The 7,632-nt window shown below is 37.4% G+C and overlaps 1 non-coding gene across 1 annotated transcript; it reads right to left on the bottom strand.

Moving 5' to 3' along the window:
• Window positions 1-6,137: 6,137 nt before the first annotated feature.
• Window positions 6,138-6,244, bottom strand: LOC141699006 (small nucleolar RNA R71). Its single transcript, XR_012565498.1, has one exon. It is a non-coding gene; the product is annotated as a small nucleolar RNA R71 (small nucleolar RNA).
• Between the last annotated feature and the right edge of the window lie 1,388 nt (window positions 6,245-7,632).

The raw sequence follows: 7,632 nt of genomic DNA on the forward strand, positions 1-7,632 counted from the left end.
AGTTCAAATTATTTCAAATGGATGTGAAAAGTGCTTTTCTCAATGGAGAATCGGAAGAAGAGGTATATGTTGAACAACCTCCAGGCTTTGTAGATCCAAAATTTCCAAATCATGTCTACAGGCTTGAAAAAGCATTTTATGGCCTAAAGCAAGCTCCTAGAGCATGGTATAAGACTCTGACACAATTCCTTCTGGAAAGTGGATTTCACAGAGGCACAATTGACAAGACTTTATTCTACCTCAACCATGGAAAGGACTTACTTTTGGTATAGATATATGTTGATGATATCATCTTTGGCTCTACAAATACCAAACTCTATGAAATGTTTATAAAGATAATGCAGTCAAGATATCAAATGAGTATGATGGGAGAACTTAGCTATTTTCTGGGACTTCAAGTCAAGCAAACTGAAGAAGGTACTTTCATAAATCAATCCAAGTACACCAGAAATTTACTCAAGAAATTTGGAATGCAAGACAGTTCAACTGCATCCACTCCCATGGCCACTGCCACCAAGTTAGATAAAGATACTGGAGCATCAGTAGATATTACTAATTACAGAGGTATGATTGGCTCTTTACTCTATTTAACTGCAAGTAGACCTGATATCATGTATGCTATTTGTCTTTGTGCAAGATTTCAGGCTGATCCAAGAGAACCTCATCTAATAGCTGTGAATTTTTTTTTCAAGTACCTCAAGGGTACAGCTGATCTAGGATTGTGGTATCCTAGGGAATCAAAATTTAAGCTAATAGGTTACTCAGATGCAGATTTTGCAGGATGCAAAATAGACAGGAAAAGCACTAGTGGAAGCTGCCAATTTCTTGGAGGCATATTGGTTTCTTGGTTTAGCAAGAAACAGAAATCAATTTCCATATCAACTGCAGAAAGCAGAATATATTGCTGCAGGAAGCTGTTGTGCCAGATTCTTTGGATGAAGAATCAGTTACTAGACTATGGGTTAGAATTTTCTAAAATACCCATTTACTGTGATAATCAAAGTGCTATTGCTATGACAGGTAATCCAGTTCAACACTCAATGACAAAGCACATCAGCATTAGGTACCATTTCATAAGGGAACATGTGATGGAAGGTACAGTGGAATTGCATTTTGTTCCAACAGATCAACAACTAACAAATATCTTCACAAAACCACTATGTGAAGCTACCTTTACAAGACTGATAAATGAACTTGGAATGGTTTAAGGTTCTTTCTCAAAATCTGTTTAGTTTTTGTTCTCATGCATCAGACTTTATGATCAGTGTTTACAGATTGTCTTATCTCCATGTAATCTGTGCTTAAATTGTAACATATTAAATACTGATTGTTATCTGATGTGATTCTATAAACTCTGAAAGTGTTTTAAATGTTCTGTGACTATTCACTCCAATGAGGATTATTGCGTTAGATGCTGACTTAGTAGTCTTTAACAAACTATATATCCCATGTTTGAATTAGTTGTTTATGTGGAAATCAATAACACAAGCAAATTCCGATTTTGATATTAGTCAAATTTACTTTGTGTATCTTATTACTAAGTCACAAACTAGATTATTGTTTCTTATCTGTCAAATTCTAATGTTAGTAAATCTTAAGGATGAACTACATGCTTGATAAGCCTCACTTATCTGAAGAAAACAAAAAAAAAGAAAAAAATTGAAATCATGTACTCCTTTGAGATCAAGAGTAAATATTTGGAAGGGAAGACCCTAGTGCATTGCTAGTATTAAGTGATATGCATTAGAAAAGCATATTTTTCTTGGTGACTTTTCATATTCTATGATTACTGGAGAAATATTCTGATAACTGCATAAATTCTGATAGCAGTTGTAACTCATTTACACTGAGAAGCCACTGTGAAAAGAATTTCAAAAGATGCATAAAATGAACACAAACAGTTGAGGTGGACTTTTGCATAAATTTATTCTATAGTAGACTTCAAAATTAAAGACAGATTTTAGGCATTTTTCTTAGTTATGCCTTATTTCCAAGAAATCTGAAGTTTATCAGACTTTAGTCTTTATCTGATCATTTGAAAATGCACACACTCTCACTCCATATGAATGATGAAAATTACTGTGGTGATTAAGTTGTTTCTGACAAACAATTAAGTATTATTTGCATAAATTCTGAGGACAAGTTCTAATTATGTTCTGAAAATTAAACTCTGAAGAAGCCAGTCAGTATATGTGTGAAGAATCACAGAAACAATCATTCACTTTTTGAGTACAGGAGCCATGTTCTGATGACCATTAAAATCTGATAATAGTCAAGTTCTGATACAAATTCTGATGAAAACTCTGATGCTTATGTGGCATTATTTAATTACTTGACTTATTTTTGGTATTTACTGTAACCGTCATATTTATCAGAAAATGATTAAGTGAGATAAAAATAGTAATAATCATTTGGTTTATGGGTTGTGTGTTTGTTTTGAAAACAACATGTGAACAATAATTACTGCACATTTCCCGTGCCCACTAACCACTGTTTTGACTATTTACTGCGTGACAGGTGTCAAATGTCTGTTTTACTTCCAAAAAGAGCCGTTGAGTGGAAAGAGTATATATATTAGAGTTAAAAGATTTCACAATCTTTTACCTACTCTTACTTTATCTATTATTTCTTTTACTCTCTCTCTCTCTCCCTCCCTCCCTCTCTCTCTCTCTCTCTCTCTCTCTCTCTCTCTCTCTCTCTCTCTCTCTCTCTCTCTCTCTCTTTTTCTCTCTATTTTTTGACGGACTCTCTTACAGGCATTTTATCAAACACCTTTCGTACACACAACTTTTCACTTAATTTCTTATAGGAATGGAACCAAAGGACATTATATTTAAGGCTTAATTATAATTTAAACCTTGAAGTATGACGTTTTGTACACATGAACCCTTAAAGTTTAAATTCATACACATCAACCCCTTATGTAACAAATGTGTACATCATGACCCTTGATCCGACAAAACACTCTTGAATCGTTAAATGTCATATTTTTGAGCTAGGTATTGGGGGCGGAAAATTGTTTTTTCACCCCGAAGTTGCAAGTCCGTATCTCGCCAAACAAAGGAATTAAGCTTTGAAGAGAAAAAACAATTTTCTAGCCACAATACCGTGCCTGAAAATGTGACATTTAAAGATTCAGGAGTGTTTAATTGGAGCAAGGGTCAGGATATACACATTCAGTACATTAGGGGTTCAAGTGTATGAGTTTTTTCTTTAAGGGTTTATGTGTACACGACATCGTACTTTAAGGTTCAAGTTATAATTAAGCCTTATATTTAATGGAGCCAAGTTCGTCCCCAACAACTACATGGCTATTCTTAGCAAGGACGAAGCTCCATCAGATCTTCACTTCATCCAAGACTTTCTTACTCGCAGTGAGATTGAGTATGCTTTGACCCAACCACAATTACTTTCAGGAACACAGATACTAGAGTTTTGGAGGAGTGGAGTTTATGATGATGGTGGTGAAGCTGGGTCCCCAAGTATTATTTTCATAACATGGGAAGATGAGTATCTGGTTACTTTGTCTACTGTTCGACAAGCTCTACATCTGCCAGAAAATTGTAATTTCAATGCTCAGATTGAAGAACCACTTCTACAGGGTATGATGGCCAATCTTGGCTATGAGAAAAGTTTGTCCAAGTTGGGATAACTGAAGAGGCCATACATTAGAAGGGAATGGATTTTTTTCTTTGACTGCATCACCAGAGCTTTTGCCAACAAATGCTCCAACTTTGATGCCATTTCCATTATGAGTCAGCAAATAGGGTATGCACTTCTAAATCAACCTCACTTTGATTATGCTACTGCTATTTTGGGTTTTATTGGGGATAGGATGAAGGAGGACACACATACTGTTTATTTTGCTAGATTTTGTCAACTCATATACAATTTTTGTTGTTATGATGCACCCCAAAACTTTAGTGAGTCAATTCAACCTTTTAAACTTCCTAAAAGGGCCTTCACAAACTTATTATCTACTGATAATAAGAAGAATGTACTAAGACCAAATTCCTACATCAGTAAAATAGTTCTTAGTAAACTCTGACCCCAACACATATTGATAAGTGGCATTTTATACCACTTAGAACGTCTTAAAATGGCTTAAATTGGTGTCTTGAAATAAAGTATTTTGTGTATTTGATGCGTTTTTCTAGTGTTTGTGCGTTTCAGGGTAATAGTTCATTTCGGGGGAGTAATCATTAATAATAAGCCTTGACAGGTGTCTAGCATCGCGAGAGGGAAGAAAGGAGCAGATTACAGCGAAGAAACGGAGCAAAAATCAGACATTTTCCAGTAGGGGTCTGAGCGCCCGCTCAGCTATGCTGAGCGGCCGCGCAGGGTCGGGAAATTAAAATATTTATTTTATACTTCTACTTCTGTTTGGCTTCCAACTTCTGAGTAACCTGAGTTTTATGGGACTTCTATATAAGTAGATTCAGAGACGTTTCACGTGTGTTGAATCATTGTATTAATTGAGGAGCGAAGGAGAGAAGGAAGAAGACCGTTTTAGCACACCGCAACAAAGATGAAGCATATTTTCTTGTGATTCTTTATTTCGTTATAACGTTGGATGCTAGTTTTCTTTGCTTTGAACCTATTTACTCTTGTGACGTACTCTGGTTTAATATAATTAGTTTAGTTATTATTCTCTTGTATTTATTTATCATGTTTTCATATGAACCCATGATGACGATAAGTGCTAACATGGGCTAATCGTGATCATGGGGTCGTAACGGATTTACTATAGAATTTTTTAGTTAGTTGTTTAATACCTTAGTGTGTTATGATTGTATGATATCTAGTATTGGTTGTGCGTATTCGTCTTATGTGCATCGCGAACATATAAGATAGGGTGTTAATCTCTTGTGAAGCGACGGTGGATCTTGAGATTTAGAACTTGCCATGCTAGCATAGGTTCATGTATGATGTTGCATGATTAGTGGGTAACTCTAACCGTTTTATTCGCCCTGTGTAATCAAAAGGAATAACTTGTACTTAAATCATTATGTTGTCAATTTCTGTAGACATATAGGGACTCAACATAATTGATGCCTATTCAACTTCTATCTTAATTGTGGATGTTTGGTAGAATGGTATTAGTACAATGAAAGTTGGCTTTTATCAGTTTCATGTTATTCGATTAATATCATCACTATTGCATGCTAAGGGTAATAACAATGACTATTGAAGGAAGTAGTAATGAAGTTGTGATCTCATGAGTGTTTTAATATTATTAATTCGAAGTGTTAATTAAGTGGTTAATTTTAGTAGTTAATTGTAGTTAACAATTAGTTAATATAATTCTAAGTGTTTTTGTCTTAACATTGAGAAGTAAACATACATTGGTGAGTGAATTTAATTGAACATAATTAGTCTGAGGCTCTGTGGGAACGAACTAGAAAGTATTCTATATTACTTGCGAACACGTATACTTGCGTGTATTATTAGCGCGTGTTTTCGCCCTAACAAGTTTTTGGCGCCGCTACCGGGGACTCGGCGTATTTGTTTAGTTTATGTACTTACCATCATTGGTCGTTAGAACTCAGTGATTAAGACGTATTTGTTACTTATTATTTCTGGTTGTGTTTCAGGTACTTTAGTGAGCGTTTATGCAAACTCATTCTCGTACTCGCAAGAGGACTTTAGATACAGCTGAGGAGACATACGAAGTTCTTGATATTCCGGAGAAGATAGATTATGAAGATTCGAATTCAGAAAGTGAGCAGAAAGAACCAGTAATCATGGGTGATCGTATTGTTCCGGCCATTCCAGCTCTTATGGACTTTTCTCGGCCTAAAATTGATGACATTCAGTCAAGCATTCTTCATCCGGCTATTCAAGCTAACACCTTTGAAATCAAGCCGGGCACTATTCAGATGGTGCAGAATTCTGTTTCTTTTGGAGGAGCTGCGACTGAAGACCCCAACATGCACATAAGGAATTTTGTCGAGATTTGCAATACTTTCAAATATAATGGAGTGACTGATGAGGCTATCAAGCTGAGGCTTTTCCCATTCTTACTGAGGGATAAAGCTAAGGACTGGTTACATTCTGAACCAGCTGGGTCCATCACTACTTGGCAAGATCTTGCGCAAAAGTTTCTGGTGAAGTTTTATCCAATGACAAAGACTGCTGCTATGAGGAGTGCTCTTACTCAGTTCGCGCAGCAACCTACAGAATCTATGTGCGAAGCTTGGGAACGCTACAAGGAAATGCTGAGAAAGTGTCCACATCATGGAATGCCCGATTGGATGGTGATCACTGGTTTCTATAATGGTTTGGGGGCCCAATCTCGGCCCATGCTCGATGCAGCAGCTGGAGGCGCCTTGTGGGCCAAAAGCTATACTGAGGCTTATAATCTTATCGAGACTATGGCTGCAAATGAGCATCAAAACCCAACTCAGAGGATGATGCCTGGGAAGGTAGCAGGTATTCTGGAAGTCGATGCAGCCACCGCTATTGCAGCGCAGCTCCAACCGCTGTCTATGAAGGTCGATTCTCTAGCTACCTATGAAGTCAATCAAATAGCTATGGTCTGTGAGCTTTGTGTAGGTTCTCATGCTACGGATAAGTGTTCTCTTGTTAACGAATCTGTTCAGTATATGAACAATTATCAGCGACAACAGCAGCCTGTGCCAGCTACTTATCATCCTAACAACAGAAATCATCCAAATTTCAGCTGGGGTGATAATCAGAATGCTATTCAGCCACCATATCAGCAAGGTGTGAGTAAACAGTTCAATCCACCTGGATTCCAGCAACCACAGCAGTATGCTCAAAGGCAATCATATCCTCAACAGGGAAGTGCAGCTGCACCCACTAGTGCTGATTTTGAGGAACTTAAGCTGTTGTGCAAGAGTCAGGCGGTTTCTATCAAGACCTTGGAAAATCAAATCGGTCAAATAGCTAATGCAGTGCTCAATCGTCAACTTGGAACACTTCCCAGTGACATGGAAGTACCAGGTAGGAAGGAAGCTAAAGAGCAAGTCAAGGCTATTACCTTAAGGTCTGGGAAAGTTGCTGATGCTGAAAAGGCAAAAGAAGGAGAAGCTGAAGTTGGAGATGAAGAAGCTAAGAAAAAGGAGAAAGCGGCGGAATCAAGGAAGACTACTGTTGAACACATTCTGCCTGAGGGTAATACATGGAAGAAACAGCTCTATCCTCCACCACCTTTCCCTAAGAGATTGTAACAACAAAAGCTGGATAAGTAGTTCGGTAAGTTTTTGGAGGTGTTCAAGAAACTTCACATCAATATACCTTTCGCTGAGGCTCTGGAGCAAATGCCTAGTTATGCGAAATTTATGAAGAGTATTCTTTCAAGGAAGATGAAACTGGATGACCTTGAGACCGTTGCTCTAACGGAAGAATGCAGCACTGTGCTGCAGCAAAAGTTACCTCCAAAGCTTAAAGATCCAGGTAGCTTCACCATTCCTTGCACCATTGGCAAGTTATCGTTTGACAAGTGCCTTTGTGATTTGGGAGCAAGCATCAATCTGATGCCGTTGTCGATCTTTAAAAAATTGGATTTGCCTGATCCAAAACCCACCTACATGTCTCTACAATTGGCTGATCGTTCTATTACTTACCCAATGGGCATAGTGGAGGATGTGCTAGTCAAGGTGGATAAGC

This window comes from Apium graveolens, chromosome 11, assembly GCF_009905375.1.
Source record: "Apium graveolens cultivar Ventura chromosome 11, ASM990537v1, whole genome shotgun sequence".
In the NCBI taxonomy this organism is placed as follows: domain Eukaryota; kingdom Viridiplantae; phylum Streptophyta; class Magnoliopsida; order Apiales; family Apiaceae; genus Apium; species Apium graveolens.